At 37.8% G+C, this 18,371-nt stretch overlaps 1 protein-coding gene across 1 annotated transcript in view; it reads right to left on the reverse strand.

Annotated features, from left to right (window-relative positions):
• Positions 1 to 18,371, reverse strand: part of Mkln1 (muskelin 1) — a 317,153-nt gene that overhangs the window by 163,448 nt on the left and 135,334 nt on the right. Inside the window, exons 3-5 of the mRNA XM_063234205.1 lie at positions 10,346 to 10,508; positions 6,818 to 6,921; positions 5,491 to 5,616 (exon numbers count right to left, since the gene is read on the reverse strand). The gene's annotated coding sequence lies outside the window, so the exon portion shown is untranslated. The remainder of the gene's footprint in view (positions 1 to 5,490; positions 5,617 to 6,817; positions 6,922 to 10,345; positions 10,509 to 18,371) is intronic.

Genomic DNA, 18,371 nt, shown 5'->3' on the forward strand with positions numbered 1-18,371 from the left:
CCAATCGCTGTCATTCTATCTCACGTCACTTATCCCTTGTCTCATTACTGTCTGGGCCTCCGTAGTCTCTCTGTGTGTCTGTCTCATTTTCTTTTAGTGCAGAGCCTTAAATAGCTACTATAGAAAAGCATTGCCAGATTTTATAACTTAAATAAGATATTTTGTTGTTGCTAGGCACAGTGGCATACACTTTTATGTATTTCCAGTTACTCAGGAGGCTGAAGCGGAGGAGTCTTAAATTCAAAGCTAACCTGAGCAACCTAGAGAGGCCTTATCTCAAAAAATAAAAAGGGCTAAAGATGTAACTCACTGGTAGAGACCCCTAGATTCCATCCCTACTTCCATCAAAACTATATATGTGTGTGTGTGTGTGTGTTAATTTTAAAAACAAGTAAGTACTAATTATATATTTCTCCAAAGACTAAAAGAAAAAAAACCCTTGCTCATAGTTAACGCTCCTAAACTCTATATTAATTATTTTAATAACTTCCTGTATTGGCTATAGATCACTGAACTATAGTTTCATATAGTTCATTGACCTTCAGTAGAAAAATGATTCTCTGTTCTTCAATAATCCTGACAGGAGCAGCCTGACATCATTGTAAAAAGAAAAACAAGCTAAAAACAGTAGTTGAGTATATACACCCTGAATTGCATATTCAGTTGCAAAATCATCATCATTATTATTGTAATTACAGAGAGGAGGCATTTCAATAATTGTTCAAAGTGTCTTCTAGAGGAAATAACTAAATCAGGGCCAGCTGTCACAAGCCAATCTACAATAATGATCCCCGTATGTGCATCTTCAGTATTCATAGCAACTCTACAATAATAAATTTATGCATTCATCTAATGTCCCTAAACAACCTAAAAAATAACAAACCTATGATCAGAGTTGATGTCTGACTTAGGTCACTGACCTATGTTTTTAAACAGTGTCCCTAAATAACCTTAGCCTCACAAACTGCCAGACAAAAATTACACCATCAATTCAATAATGGACAAGAGTGGGTGGCCCAGGATCCAATTCAAACATGATAACAACAAATCTAGGTACCTGAGGAGAGGGGAAGCCATCTAGATCAGTAGACAACTAAAAAATTTCAGAATATGCATGGAGATAGACATGCTTTATTAAATTAAAAATGATAAACAAGCCATGAACTGTAGACGCCTTGATTTTTGTTTACTCATGAAATCAGCCAAAAGGAGAGAGATTTTTCTTTTCCTAAGATACAGCTGTGAAATGACTAATGGGAATTACATGAGCCTGCACCAAGAACTGAATGTGCCACTTCACTGAGAACAAAAAATGCTGCACTGATAGAGGCTGTCCTTGCAGATTAATACATTGGGTGCTTGAAAGAGGACCAACCAGGTACAGATATGGTGCATTTGTAAAGAGCTAGAATTAGCCAGACATCTTTGCAGACTTGCCCCATATCTCAGCACCTTTGAATCATGGTTATATCTTTAATTTCATGTTCCTAAAGAAACTCCAGAGGGAAAGAAAGAAGGCAAGAGAAAATTACTTACCGTGATTTTTCCCTTGCTGGGCCAGTTTTGCTTTCCAAATAGGACTCTTGCTGAAGGCTGGGCCTGAGCCACATAAGAAGGGTGAATAATCCAAGAATACTTAAGGAACTTGCTAACTGTCCTGGTAAAGCCTTTCTAGGTTCTAAAAATCATACTGGTTATGTCATTTGCAGATTTGCATCCCCAGCTAAAAACATCTTAACTCATATGCAACTTAACCTGCTCAGTAATTAAAATACTTTTTCCACAAAAGTATCAAAAGAGACATGGCTTGATGTATTGAAAATTGTTTCAAGGCACAATCTGCATGGCTTCCCGTTGTCCTTATTGTTGTAAAAGTAAGACATGACCTTAATAAAAACATATTGAAAGCCAGTCATAATACTACATGCCTGTAATCCCAGCTACTCAGGAAACTGAGGTAGGAGTGTCACAAGTTCAAGGCCTGAGACTCTGTTTCAAAGTAAAAAATAAAAAGGGCTGAGGATATAGCTCAGTGGTATACATACTTTACGTAGTGTGCACAAGGCCTTGGAGTCAATCCCAATCTCATAAAAAACACGCATAAAAAATAGAAAAAAAGAAAGAAAGAAAGAAAGAATGAACGAAAGAGAAAAATGATTTATAATGGAAGAGAAAAAAGTCTTCTTCCCATTCTTTTAAAAAAAATAGGACAGACTTTCAAAACAGGTTAATAGGAGGGTAACAATAATTAATGTATTGCATATTATTAGCTTAGTAATTACTCAGAATACAAGATATAAGTCTAAAGTATTGTCAAGACAATATTAGTACAAACCTTTTCAATAAACTAAGAGACACTAGCTGTATAACTATCTTAACTAGCTTGTGTGTGTGTATATATTTTTTTCCTCTTCCCTTCCTTCTTTTTCCCCTTCTTGCCATACTTATCACAAGGTGAGCACTCATAACTGTTTCTTATGTTTCCTCCATAAAAGGATATATGATTTCTAGACAATTTTTACACAAAGCAGATTGTATTATATGAAGTGCCTTGTACAGTATTTATTTGATAATATACTAGACAAATTTCCTTATCTAATCACTGGATTATAATTTAGGCAGTTACTGCCTAATCAATGAACATTTGTATAATTTCCATTTGCACCATTATTATTAACCATATTTCCTTGAATATCCTCATATGTATGTCATTGGGAATTTTCTGACTTACCAGTAGGATAAATTCCTTTCAGCAAATTGCTGTCTCACAATATATGGACATTGAAGGTTGAGTTATGTTCCCAACTTGTAACCACCTCCCAGAATTTTTCCAGTTTACATTTCCATCAACAGGATAAATTCCATTGTAACTCTGCCAAAACTAAGTTTTATTGAACTTTTAAATTTTTGTTACACATACATTAACATGTTATCATATTGTGATTTGCATTTTTCTGAGCACAGGTACAATAGAACATTTTTCTCTAAATTTCTGCCATTCTTATTTCCTTTATGAAATACTTATTTATATTCCTTGTCTCTTGTTCTGTTCATTTTTTTCTGGTAAAACGGTAAGATCTCTTTGTATGAAATAAGCACTTTTTCTATTGAGTTGTAAATCATTTTTTCCCACTGTGCTTTCGACTTTGGCTCTGTTCATAGTGTTATCTTGCTGCTGTTGTCATCAGTTTGGATTTTACCATATAAAAGATTTAAATATTTTAGACCAGGGTATTTAACCAGCATTTCCCTTTTTGGTTTATAAGTCTTGCCTGTGTTTTAAATGTTAGGTGTCTTCCATTTGGTTCTCTTTACAGTTGTAGTTTGATTTGAGTTCCAGTACAGATTTTTTTTAAAAAATATTTTTTTATTGTGAAAGAGAAAACCTACGAAATCAAGGTCATTAAGAAGGGGAAAACCCAGAGACCCCAACCTCCCACTGCTCCCTGGCTGGCCTCTCAGAATGATTTATATTCCATACAAGGGAACTCTGCCCCTCTATTTTGTATGTGCAGATATGACAGCAGCCTTATCTCTGAAAGGAATAATCAAACTATCTTGGCATCAAGCAATCTAGATTTTAGTGTCGGCTGTTCATCAGAGCTGTCTGGGAAACACAAAGCTGCCTGGTACCTTTGAGGATATTACATGAGGGAAAAAGAGCTGTTTGTCTCATAGGAAGCTGAGTTTGTGCACATTCAGACCAGAAGCCTCCGCTGCCTCAGCCCTAACCCCCAAGACGTGGTTTGAGCTAGCTTATTGTCCAGGCAACCCCAGATGGGCATTCAAATTCATTTAAAGCAGCCTATTCATTCTATTCATTAAATCAATAAGGAGTCAGATAGTAAAGATGCAATTAATTCTTTTCTCACCTTTGTATTTGGAAATTTTCAAACCCATGAAGATCAAAAGAATGGTACAATAAATGCCCCTATATCTTGCACTGAATTCAATAATTGTTAACATTTTTTCACTTTTGCTTTATCCCTAACAGGCAGCTTATGTACTGAAACATTTGAAAATAAGTTAAATACCTCAGCCTATAGTTAATAGTTCACTTAAAATAATTCAGTAAGCATCTCTTAAAAGCATATTATTTTCAGGCCTGGGAAAATTAGCAATGATTCAGTAATATGTACATATTTCTAAGCTTCTATTTAAACTTCTTCAATTGTCCAAGTGCTTTATATAGGCTTTTTTTTCCTCTTTGATCCAAGATCTTAACAAGGTCTATACATTCCATTTGATTCTGTCTCTTGAGTCCAGGGCCCAGAGATGGATATTCAGCAATATCTGGAGACATTTTTATTTTCATAATTAGGGGTGCTACTGGAACTGTATTTATTACATAGTTCACTTTTTTTGGTACTATAACAAAATACTTGAGTGTGGGTGCTATTACAAAGAAAAGAGGTTTATTTGATTCATGGTTTTGGAGAGTAAAACTCCAAGATCAGGTGTCCCTATCAGTTTGGCTTCTTGTGTTGGGCCCCTTGGTTGCTTCACAGCAAGGTAGAGAAACATAAAGGGATCCAGGATGCAAAAAGGCCCAATCAGAGGAGATAAGCATGTTTTATAACAACCTGCACTTCCAAGATCTAACTGGTATCAGACAAAAATCACATTAGTACATTCTGAAAGCCAGGCCACTAATGACCTGGTCTTTCCAGTAGGTGCCACCTCTTAGTTCTGTCACTTCTCAGCGTCACCACATTGTGGATCAGGATTCCAGCAGAGGAACCTCTGATGAAAAACCACATCCAGTACATAGCAGATAACTAATGGGTAGAGAGCAGTGATGCATGCTAAATATCCTACAATTCACAGCCCCCATAACAAAGAATTGCATGATCCAAAATGTCAGTGCCAAAGTTGAAAAGACCTTACTACAGACTCCAAACTTTTTGTTTTTCATGACACTGACTTCTAGACTACTAGTTGTTTTGTAGAGTGTCCCACACTGTCAGATTTCCTGATTGTTTCTTTATGATTAGTTTTCATTTAAACTAAGAGCAATGCTATTACATAGATGACTGTAACAGTTAGCTACTACTGAATGACAAATTACCCCCCAAATTCAGTGACATAATCTTAAGAATCAGTAGTTCTGCTGACCATGGCTGGGCTTGACATGCCAAGTCACGTTTGGTATGACTTCCACTGGGATCAGTACTCTTAGTCTATCACACTTAGCAGGATAGCCTCCAGAAGAGGCAGCATCTAAAAGAAAGGGGAAGCATCTACTGAAACCAGAAGCTTAGTAGACTTTGCACTCTTGATAGTTTAACAGCATTATATTGACAAAGGCATGCAACGCAGCCAACCCAAGTCAAATGATGGATAAGTAAACTCCAACCCCTCATATTGCAATCAGTCTGCCAAAGTGATATTGTGAACCTCTCATCAAATACAGTGTCAGGTCATCCCCTCTTAGTGATGTTAACGTGTGACACTTAAACAGTACCTGACCTCTTTTTGGAACACTCTTACCTTTTATGTATTTGGAGATACTGCAGTATACTGCATCAATCCTATTCCCCATTGTATTGTTTTTTGAGGGCGGTGATAACAAAGTACTCACAAAATTGATGATTTAAAACTATAAACATTCATCATCTGGAAGTTAGAAGTAAGAAAATAATGTTATGAGAGCCATGTTCCCACTGAAACCGGTAGGGGAAAATCCTGCTTTGCCTTTCCACTTCCAGTAGCCCTGGACATCCCATGGCTCACAGCTTCAGTTTATCCTCTACCCTCATATGGCGTTCTCCCCATGTGTCTGAGTCTTTACGTGGCCATTTTAGAATAAGGATACCAGACATGTTGGATTAAGAACCCACAATACACTAGTATGATCCCATCTTAACTAATTACACCTGCATCAACCTGGTTTCCTGATAGGAGCACGTTCTGAGGACTAAGACCTCAACATTTTTTGGAGGACAACATTCAACCCCTAAATCCTATTACCTTTCATTCAGTGGTTTTACCATTCATTGTATCTCATCATCCAGGGTATTTATTACCTTGAGAATAAGCAAATGTGTTTTCCTTAACCTTCATCATTTCTTCAAATTTATTAGCTGTTAAGTTTCTGCAAGAAGGCTTTTTCCTATTTCTCTGCCTTCTCTGATATTTTTAAAATAATTTGGGTACAGTGATACTTCAATTTGTGAGTGACTTTGTTTGCAAACAATTTGGCTCAAAAATGGAGCATTTGGCAAAATTTTGTTTTTGTTTGTAAACTCTGCATCGGGTGACAAACACGACCATCCCCATTTTTCCCACACAAACACAAATGTGGCCATCTTTCCAAACTCATAGAACAAATTAAGTTCATGAACTAAGGTGCCACTATACATGGCTTTTGCTTTGTGAGATTTTGTTTGGTTGGTTGTTTGGGGTTTTTGGTTTTTGTTTTTTACTTTTTTGAGACAGGGTCATGCTATGTAGTCTAGACTGGTCCCAGATTCATGGTGATCATGCCTCAACTACCTGAGTACTGAGATCACCACACTTGGCTGGCTTTTGCTTTATATGCAACCATCTTGTTTATTTGTTTGTTTGTTTGTTAAAAGTGTTGGAGGTCATACCCCAGGTCTCATACATAGTTGGCAATCATTCTACCGTGGAGCTCTACAACACAGCTGTATAACTATCATTTTTATACAACACACAAACAAAATTCTTCTGACCAAATTGTCTCAGACTTGTCTAGTAAGAGTCCATAAGGCTCTTAGAGAAATAAAACATAAATACATTTAAAACCTTTAAAAGATTAAAACAGTGTTTAATATGATAACTCCAACTTACTCACCTCTGCAGGACATGTATCTGTCATCCAGCCGAGTCAGGGCTCTTGTGTTTCTCTCTGGAGAGGATATGTGACTGTTCCCCAGAGGGAAAGTCTCATCATCATTCCTAAAGTATAGCCATAATGAAAACTGTCATTTATTGGGTATTCTGCTTTACGTACGTTTATTTGTAATTGTATTTGTATTGTGTATTTATAATTTGCAACAACCTTGTACATAAATTGTGTTACTGTACTCAGAGAAATCTGAGGTTTAATACCCTATAATGAATATAATCATGTATACCTAAAATGTACCAATAAACTTAATAATAAAAAAAGAGAAATCTGAGGCTTAAAATGTGGCACTGGAAACTGATGGTTTGAAACCTGAGTCTGTCACCTTTTAGGTATATGACTTGATCCTCTGATCTTGGTTTGCTTTTTGTCCTATGGCAGTGATACTTGCCTGACAGGTTGAGCCTAGCAATTTACCTGACCTAGAACAGGTATTGTATGTTTGCTTTTTTACCTATCCTGATGATAGGGTGTGACGTCTAGGTCACATGGATCAACCATAGTGGCACTGAATCCACCAGCAGTTACTCAAGAGTCCGTCAATCTGATTAATTGAGTGTGCTCATTAGGGATTGAAGATAGTGTGACCTAAGTTTCTGCTAAAATATCTTTGGGGGAAAACAAGTTGCTAATCAATTTCTTAAAAACCAATATTGTAGGAGAAAGATTATTCAGTTTAAGAGAATTACTTTTAGGAAGACTGTTAACATGTTACATGCACATTAGGAAGCTCTTTACAAATCTCTCTCCAAAGGAGACTCCAGCTTGGTTAACCTGAAAAAAAAAAATGCATTCATTCATTCCACAAATAACTGCAAGTTAAATTTTTAAAATGTGTGGCCAGGCAATTTTGTCACTGAGCAAACATCACAGAATATACTTATATGATTAAAATGATACATTTTAGGTATACATAATGATTATATTCATTATATGGAATTAAACCTCAGATTTCTCTGAGTATGGTAACACTAGGTAACATAATTTTATGAAACCCCTGTCATATATGCTGTCCATTTATTTTCATTTATGTATTTATTTTTATGGTATTAGAGATGGAGCATCATGCATGCTAGGCAAGCACCACTGAGCCACATCCACAGCAAGCTCTGTGCTGTGTGATTTGAACCAAAATATCATTAGGCAGCATATTACAATAGAATCAGCACCTACTATATCCATGCAATATTCTGGACACCTGGAACACATCAGGGACCAAAACAAATACCCTGGTCTTCTAGGTGGGGAGATAGATGAAAAACAAATTTGCAAATTACATATTAGAAAGATAAGTGCTAATGACAAAAACAAAACAGAGTATACAGAGAGCTGCTATTTTAAATAGGATTGATACCATTTAAAGTTGATATAGTGAGCAAAGACTTGAAAGAGGCGAGGAAATTGTTCATGTGGCCACTTGGAAGCATGACAAATACAAAGGCCTTCTAATGCCTAAATAGCCTATACTAATGGCATTCTTTTAAATAGTAAAAAAATAAAAAATTAATGGACTGAAGTTATCAGATCAGTGGTAGAGCATTTGCCTAGTGTATAAAGGTGCTGGGTTTCAGTCCCAGCACTACAAAAAAAGTAGAAAAAAATTAATCCTCCCAACAGCTATTAATATAGATTCTGACTTTGCACATGTGAGGAGCTGAGGAACAGGAATATTAACCAGCTGCCCCAAACCATATTGCAATTGTGCGATATACCTAAGCTTGAGCTTGGGTAGTCTCTTCCTGGTGTTTGATGCTTTTAGGCACCAAAGTACGCTGTGCTTCTTCCTTGCAGTAAGAGGAAGTAGGGATTAAATCATAGAGTCACTAAAGGCTTCTAGTCAAGATTTGTCACTTAGGGCTGGGGTGTAGCTCAGTAGTAGTCCACTTACCCAACATGCATATCACCCTGGGTTCCATTCCTAAGCACCGAAATAAAATGATAAAAATTTGGCATTTATTCCAAGTGAAATGGTCTTGAACAGAAAAGTGATGTATGTTTTTGTCGTCCTCCTTCTAGAAATTTCCTAAGGACTTACATACTCTTGATATTTAATATGGATCTGCTAGATTCAAAAGGATTTTAATTTATGAGAACGAAGAGAATTTCAAATGTATAGTATATCCTGTCAATTACAATGCATACAGTTAAGCTCCATTTTTAAAATCCTACAAGAGGGCCTGGGGATATATCTCAACAGCACAATGCCTGCCTGGCAAGTACAAGGCCCTGAGTTAAATTCCCAGGACAAAAAAAAAAAAAAAAATCTTACATGAACCTCTTTTATTATGTGACTCTAGCAACATCTGTGTATATGTATTTTCTTGAGGATACCAAAGTGAAATTTTAACTACCAAAGTTTGTTTGCCTAATTTGAAAATGAAATTTTATGACATCAAGTAGACCATTTAAGATATGTTATATCCATCTTTCAAGGTGATAGGTTAATGGTTTTCTTGGGGCATACTGTGTCAGCATCCTGAAAAAGGCCATGAGCTTTACTGTGGCTCCATGATGTCCAGCACAGAGCAATCCTGAGGCCACTACTCTTGAGAATAACTAATGGGCTTAGGCTTGTGCAACTTGCCCTGCTCACAAACATTTAAGAGCAGTATAAAAACAGGAGCCATCTAGAGAAGAGCACATTGGAGAAAATTACTTGGTCATCTAAGAATAATGCTAGTGAGAATAATAGCCACAATGTATTCAGCATTTACTGGATGTCTAGTATTGTGCTAACTGCTTTATAACCATGAGCTACCTGGTGTCATCATTCATGTGTTATGGGTAAGGAAACTAAGACTTAAAGGGAGTGAATAAGTCTCCCAGAGCATATACAGTGTGACTTAAGCATAGCTTTGCCTATCTCCAAAGCTTTTGCTCCCAATCATTAGTCCCTACTGTCTGGGAAAATAATCCAGTATGACATAGGAATTGTTTTTTCTTCTGGAACCTCAAAAACATTGTCACTTTGGTTCCAGTTCTGAATTTCCACCTGCCTGTTGAATATAACTGCAGGTTTTTATGTTACTCTTCTATCTCAGTGTATCAGTTACACCTCAGGTGCCTCATCAGATTGTCTTGCCATCATCTAAAATTCCCCGGTTGCTTATTCCATCTTGGGCATTGCTGCAGCCAAGTGCTCTGCTTGGGTCCACAGAGCCCCAAATCCTATGACCTAGGTCTGGGGCTTATCCTCCAACCATTTTTCTAGCCTGGCTCTACTCCATGGCCACTACTGTAAAAATAGGTTCATCAGCAAGACACTGTGAATTTCTGCTTTTTCTACCCCTCAAATAAGTTTAAAGGTCACATCGGAGAGCACTGGATTTGGGTTGCTGCAAAACTAGCAGTGCGAAAGGTGACAGAGCAGAGTATGAGGAAACTAACTCCTAGTAGGATGAATTTTGCTCAAGGGGAAAGAGGAAAAACACCATGAAGATGGGTTCCCTGTGCTTTCTCCTCCCAAGAACTTACCTGAGATATGTTTTTCCCATGTGGCATGCAGGGGGGTAACTTGTATGGCCACGTGCACATCCGCTGTCTCTCGGGCAGATTGCTCAAGCGTCCTCTGGCAGTGCATCCTTCTTCTGCTCTCTTCCCTCTTCCTGTCACTCTCATTACTCTCAGATTGCACCTCCTAAATAAAGCATTAGTATTATTCTTGGTTTGAGTTCTATTTTTCTAGAAAACATAAGCTAAATTATTCAGGTTCAGTTTTTCTGGATAGAACCACTACTTCCTAAATTCTTTTGACTCCAAGCCAAGCTTCCAAGAGTGTGTTCCAAAAGACAGTAATAGAGAATAAGAATTTGCCAATATTATAAGTATAACTGATGGAATTTGTGTATTTCCACTTTTAAAAAAATACAGTTTGGAGGGAAATAAATACAAAAAGGTCCTTGGTGCTAAAAACATTTTGAGTCAGTAGCTTAAAATTGAGCTCATTTCTGAATCCACTCATTTCCTGACCTTCTCTTTCACAAACACTTTTCCCCTTTCTTTTGCAGTCCTGTTCTGGTTTGGATCCCCATTATTGTCACTTAAACTAATTGCTTCCTAATTTGTCTCTCTGTTTTCTCTTACTCCTGATGCAACCTAAATACCACTGCCATCAGGTAAATAGTATGAACACAGATTTTACCTTGCTGTCCCATGTTCAAAACTCTTTAGTGGGGCTGGGGATTTAGCTCAGTGGCATAAGCACCTGCCTTGCAAGCAGGCGGTCATGAGTTCAATCCCCGATACCGATAAAAATGAAAAAGACAAAAAAAAAAAAAAAACAAAAACAAAAAAAAACAACTCTTTAGTAACTTCTCATTGCCAACTGACCAATACCCAGAGTTCCTTCTAAAACTAATCTTTGGTAAGTCTAAAATAGCAAAAGCTTGGCACTCAGGCTCTCCACAAGCTGTAGCTACAATACTAGTTGCAGTGTTTCTGTATTGGATTAGCTAGTCTGGGCTGCTTACTTTTCCCTAAGTATGTTTTGCACTATTTTTGAGGATGATATACCTCAGGTATTGAACTGGACAACAGAAGCACTTGTGGGTTTTGATAGCTACCTCCCCCATGACAAGTCGTGATGCCTGCCATATCCGTAACCCTTCATAGGAATTTCTAATATATAGGATATCAACTTATTCTTCTATTCCAAACAGAGCAATTTAAGACAGGAGGGGCCACCTAACATGGGGCATCAAATCTATGCTGACGAGATGTTTTCTCTAGAAAGCTCTGCCCACAAGTCTGTGCTTGGTGATGAATAGCCACATCATCCGGTCCTTCTGGAAATTACATTAAAATACATTGGAGTGAGTCAGCTGTTAGCAGTGGACAGAAGCTAAGTGATACACAGAGAGGAGGAAGAAAGCTGAAGTCAGGTGGTAGCAGACACTATGAGGCAAAAGAAGTTGTGAGACAGAGAAAAAAATAGAAAGTACTAGGCACAAGGGCAACCAAGGCTAGAGTCCACTAATAGTAGATAATAAGATACAGCAACAGACAGTTACTGCCAAAGAACGTACAGAATAACCTAGTTGCTATGACTGTGTGTGCTCTGAATCACCTTCCAGTGCCCATTGGTCATAACTTAAACTTGGAGGTAACGTGAGTATATCTCTGTTCTGGAAATTGAACTTTTCGTCTTGAAATCTCTGCCCAGGAAACAGGAAACTGAAGCCACACTCTACTGAGAGTTTGAAAATAATGATGAAAACATACAGATTTTTAAAATATAGGCAGGATTTTGGGAACTAAAGAGGGTATTGAGGCATCCAAGGACTAGCAACAATGAAAGTCCAGAGCTCAAGAGAAAAGAGAAGAAATGGTTTTATCAAAGTCCAGAAAGAGGGGCTGGGGATTTAGCTCAGTGGCATAAGCGCCTGCCTTGCAAGCAGACAGTCATGAGTTTGATCCCCGGTACCGATAAAAAGGAAAAAGACAGAAAAAAAAAAAAAAGTCCAGAAAGATCTGCGACTGTGGAGGTGCCAGTTATTGCCAAAAGCCATCTTGCTAATACAGGGAGGAAAGGAGAAGTATTTCAAAGTATTTTCTTCCTACCCTTTTTTTTTTAAATTTTATTTTACATAGTCCAGGCTGGCCTCAAACTCACCTCAGCCTCCTAAGTGCTTGAATTACAAGCATATGCCACCACACCCAGCCTTTTCTTCCTACTCTTGATACCTTTCTACTGACAAATCCACAATAAGCCAAAAGTTAGTGAAACCCATTTGACAACATACAGGGTAGCAACCCATCAGGCACAGAGTAGTGCAGAGAAGGATACAGGACTATATGATAGCTCCCTTTCTCACTCCAAAAATGTGTGTAGTCTAATCTCCAGAACCTAAGAATATTATAGCATATGACAAAAAATACGATTTCATTCCAAATCTTGAAGAGAAGCTTATCCTAGATCACTGAAGTGGGTGTTCCGTGTAATCCATACATCCTCAGGAGAGAGAACCAATGGGACTCTTAAGAGAACAGAGAGGGAATCAATACAACCATAGAAACAAGAGACTAGAAAGTGCCCACAAGCTGAAGGTACTGGGGCCACCAGTACCTGAAGAAACAAAGACAGATTCTCCCTTAAAGCCTTCCTGGAGACCTAGGCCCTGCCAGAATTTTGATTTTGGACTTGTAGCCTTTGGAATTATGAAAAAATACAAATAGTGTTGTTTTAAGCCACCCAGTTTGTGGTAATTTGTTACAGCCATCACAGGAAACCAATACAGACAGAGGCCAAATGGAAAAAGAACCAGCACAAAATCTGTTCATCTCAAATGACATAATGATATCCCTGATCATGTTAACTGGACATTCTTCTGCCTACCTTTTAAACTCCTTTTAGTGCTCCTTTTGAAACTACTCATATGCTTCAGATTATATGCTTCTAAATTACAGTTATTTTTGCATACAAATATCTTTTCATCCAAATAAGATTATGACATTCTCCTTAACAACAAGAATCCTGTCTCACACATCTTTGGAGCCCATAAAACTCACACAGTATTTTGAACAGAGTGGACATTCTGTAATTGGTAAATGAGAAAGAAAGCTCCCATTTGTCCATCTGTAAATGGAAAATAACCATTTCCACTGACTTGCCTTTCAGAGATAATGATGGCAGTGTTTCCTGGAAACAATTTCTGTACCTGTAACAGAATGATGTATCTGAAACACCCATTCCTCTTGGAGCAATTCCTTAGAAAAGAAAAAAAAAATACATTTAGTTTTAGAGAGCTCTCTATTCCATGTGAAGCTGAAGCTGTTTGCTATTTCCCCTAAGGAAGGAATAATTAAGAAAATAAAAGGTTTGAGGATCAGTGTTTACTCAGGAACTTCAATTTATTCAATAAATATTTACTAGGGCTGGGGATGTAGCTAGTGGCAGAATGCTTGCATAGCATACATAAGGCCCTAGATTTAATCCCCTAGTACTGCAAAAAAGAAAAAATTGAAAGAAAAAACTACTATGTTCAAATACAGCTGATAGATATGAGGAAATACATGCGCACACACACACACACACACACACACACACACACACACTCAGATGATCTTATGTAAGTAATTGTCACACAATGTGATGAATACTTTTCGTAAGAACAAAATGCTATGGGCCCGGAAATAACGGACTGATTAAACCCTACTGATGCCAGTTTCAGTCAAAAAAAAAAAAAAAAAAAAAAAAAAAGTCACATTTGAGCTGAGGTTTTGGACATCATCAAACAGAGGTAAAGTCAAAAGCATTCCAGGACCAAGAGAAATAACTTTGATCTCTTGCCAAGTAAACCACACCCTGCTCGACCCTATTGTATCCACAAAGCCCTATTTTTATTCATTATCCACATGGCTACTTTTAAAGAAAAGAGAATCCTCACAATGTCTCTGTTAGGCATCCAGATATCTTACCTGTCAAATAAAGAGACTCAGTAGGAAGAAAGTAGAAGTTGACTTTCAACTCCAAATACCCATTCAGTGGAAACTCTTACCTTTCCTGGATATCCACACATTTCTGAGAACTGAGTTAGGCTGATCTGGAAGAGTATGTGGTAGTAGGGAATTTAGAGCCCAAAGGAAAGTAGACATGGAATGAGAGCACCCCTTGTCTCTGTGCCCCCAACTGTAGGCATTCTCTGCACAGACACTCTGTGAATGGGAATTAGGGCTGAGGCCCCTTTCCTCTCCAAGACTGATCTTCAGCTTACTCTGTTACCATTACTGAGCAGCTCTGTCCTGGGCACCACCCAGCTTCTTTCCCAGGCCAGGCCTGCCAGGCCTCTGAGACCAGTACTGTGCTGCTTACGAGTGAGAGGAAAGAACTCTTGGGATAGTAGCCAGGAGAAAGGAAAAGACTGGCTGAAATCTACCAAGGGGCACAGGGTTCCCCATCCTCACTCTGTAGCTTCCAGTGGGAAAGGGGGAAGCTGAGAAACCAGAACCCCAGCCACGGAGTACATATCCTTGTCCTGGTTTTCTAAGGAAACCTGTTCCTTCTAGACCATGCCAGGGGGCCGGCGGCATTTTCATGAGGCGGTAATAACAAGGACAGAGCGTTCTAGTCTGCTGGAGCCTGCTGGCTGGTCACTGTTTCCACTGCCTTTTGTTTTCATGCATCATTCCCCTCACTTGCTTCTCAGATTCCTCAGGGCTTTGAAAAAGCCACAAATGCTCGATACAGTGACACCACCCAGTGGGCTGGCAGACATCACTGACATGCACCATGCTCTAAGCAATCACCAGTATGCAAGCCCTGACAACTGACACCCACACACATACGTAGACCAGGAAAAGAGCTGGTAAAAAGGACTCACCCGCATCAGCCTGGCTGGCAAAGATAGGACTTTAGATTAAATACCACCCAGTAGACTGGCAAATCATACTGCAATCTAATTAAAATGCATCTGCACGGTATGTTGGGCAGTAGTGTACACTAGCTCTACCTCCCTTTTTTTGGTGATCTAAATTAAACCAACATAGACGTCTCTGGCGAAGTGTCAGAGCAGTCTCACTTTGCCAGTGCACAAGCTAATATATCAAAGCATGTATACATGCATACATGGAACACAGGGGCTTTTAGTTCTGTATTCTAGAATAGCCTGTAGGCTATTTCAAACCATATTCTAGAGCTACCCTATAAGAATCTATGAAAATAGGGCCCAGATAGGGATGGGGTCTTTTAATTTAATTTTTTGACAGTGTTGGATTTTTTTTTAAACAATGTTGGAGAAAGAGAAATTCTCACATATTGCTGATAAGAGTAAAAATTGATTCAGCTACTACTAAGCCATCTAGTCAAGTTAAAAAAGTGTGTAATCTATTTCCTAGCAATTTCCATTCTAAATATAATCCCTAGGACTCTTACATATGTGTCCGAAGAGACATACACAAGGATATGAATTTCATCATGATTGGAAGTAGCAAAAAAACTAGACATAACAATTATCCATTTCCAGGAGACTAATCTAAAATATTTATACAATGAACAATATATTACAATGCTGTATAATACAATATACTGTATTGTAAAGAATGCACTAACTATAATATCACATGGATAAACCTCAAAATCACAATGTTATAAAAAAGCAAACTACAGAAAAATAGGTACTGTATTTATAAACATATTGTGAAATAAAATATGTAGTATGTAATAAAAATATAAAAACATGTGGGAAAGATTCCTAGCATCTTCAAGAGATTGCTTAAAACTGGGTAGATATAAGAAGGAAGGGTCTTCTCTTGCAACTATAATATTTTCTTTAAGAAAAATACAGTAAGTTGTTACTGTTCATTAAATCTGAATAGTGGATGCATGGCCCACAGGTGACTCCAAGAGTCATGGCCATCAAAGCAGAAAAATCTTTTGAAGTTCTGAAGATTCTCAGTTATGAAAAATAAAAGTTTGTTCTGTATAATGAGCCATCCTCAGAAACACAAAGGCCACTAATGAGCTGGCTCAGTAGTGTGTGCACACTGAGATGTTTGTCGTTAGTGGAGGAATTGTTGAACAGGTCCATTTACACTGTCTTACCCAAGTGCCCTCATGACCTTCTGGCTTTGTAAGCATCCTAAATCAAGTCAGAAGTGTGATGGGATGAAGATAGAGATCGGTTCCCACGTGGACATAATTATAATCATACCCCAAAATTCCCAAACCTGGCTGGAAATTAAATAAAAAATGTAATGCAATTGTTGATGTTCTACTCTCTTGAGAATATGATATAGCGGTTCTGTGGTGAAAATCTGGAATCTATATTTTTAAAAGGCTTTCTGAAAGATGCTGATGATTAACCAGGTTTGGAAAAACCAACTAACCATGTTATATTCTATTAATATTTTCAAAGAAGTTGGGCAGGGAGAGAAATAGGAGAAAAGAAACAACAAAATTAAAGGAGTAAAGAGAGAAAGGAAAGAAAGGAGGGCCAGATAAACCTTCCAAAGCCAGCTCAGATCCTTGTGCCTCTATTTCTCCTACTCTTCTCCAGCCTTGAGTTATCTTTTCATCCCCTGAACTTCGGTATAACTCTAATTATCTGTAACATTCATTTGACAATTATATACTTCCTCATATATTGCTAAAATAGGCTGTTGTTTACTCAATAGATTTATGTTTTAGTGCTTTTTTAAGGACTGGGCTGGAAGCTTCTTTGTTTATTTCCTTGAGTTAGTTTAAAAGCTTCCGGGCACAGACCACTTTGTATTTTCTATAGTATCTCACATAGTGCTTCCCAGAAAATAAGTTTAAAGCATCGTGATTAAGAATAAAGGATAGGGGGCTGGGGATTTAGCTCAGTGGCATAAGCACCTGCCTTGCAAACAGGCAGTCATGAGTTCGATTCTTGGTACCGGTAAAAAGGAAACCCCCCAGCCCCCCAAAAAAAGAATAAAGGATAAAAGTGTTAGGATATAGGACTAATATACAAGAATCAATTGCATTTCTATAAACTAGCAATGAAGAATTTCAAAGTAAAATCCAACTGCAATCCCAGTCAAAATTCCAGTGCATGTGCTCGGCTCTCTCTCTCTCTCTCTCTCTCTGTCTCTCTGCAGAAATCATACAATTTATATTGAAAGCACAGGTCAGAAAAACTACTACAACCTTGAAGTGAAAGAACAAGGTTGGAAGATACATATTCCCAATTTCAAAATCTACAACAAAAGTACAATAATTAGATATAAGGCATGAGGAGACACATATAGATGGATAGAATAGAACTGAGAGTCCATAAATAAACTGTCACATTTGTGGTCAGTTGAACTTTGACGAGAGTACCAAGACAATTTAATGGGCAAAGGATCATTTTTACAACAAATGGTAAGCAGGGACAACATGTTACCCATGTATAACAGTGAAGTAGACTGTCCTGAACTCCATATCAAAAAGAAGAAGGAGATGGAGAAAAGGAGGAGGAGGAAGATGAGGAAGAAAACTAATTCAAAATGAATTATAGACCTTGTAAGAATTAAAACTATAAAACTGGAGCTGGGTGTGTACCTTGGTGGTAGAGTATTGCTGAGCATGTTTCAGACTGTGAATCTAATCCCCAGTATACACATACGCACATATATAAATCTACTAGAAGAAAACATAATAAATTTTCATGACCTTAGATTTGGCAGTGGTTTCTTAGATATGTCACCAAAGACAAAAGTGGTTAAAAAATAATAATAATCCCACTACTCTGGGAGACTGAGGCAGGAGAATCACAAGTTCAAGTTCTGCCTAGACATTTTAGAAAGTTAAAGAGACCCTAAAAAAGAAAAGAAAATTTTAAAAAGGGTTGGGGATGTAGCTCAATGCAAAAGACCTGAGTTTAGTCTCCAGTGCTGCCAAAAAAACAAGAGAAAGGAGAAAGGGCAGAGGAGGGGAAGGGAAGAGGGATAAAAAAAATTCAACTTCAAAACTACAAATTTTGTGCCTCAAGGGACATCATCAAAGTGGAAAGCCAAACTAAAGAATGGAAGAAAATCTTTACAGATCATGTATCTGAGA

The sequence above is a fragment of the Cavia porcellus genome, unplaced genomic scaffold (genome assembly GCF_034190915.1).
Source record: "Cavia porcellus strain 051 isolate PalLab524CR breed Dunkin Hartley unplaced genomic scaffold, mCavPor4.1 scaffold_2, whole genome shotgun sequence".
NCBI classification, from domain to species: Eukaryota; Metazoa; Chordata; class Mammalia; order Rodentia; family Caviidae; genus Cavia; species Cavia porcellus.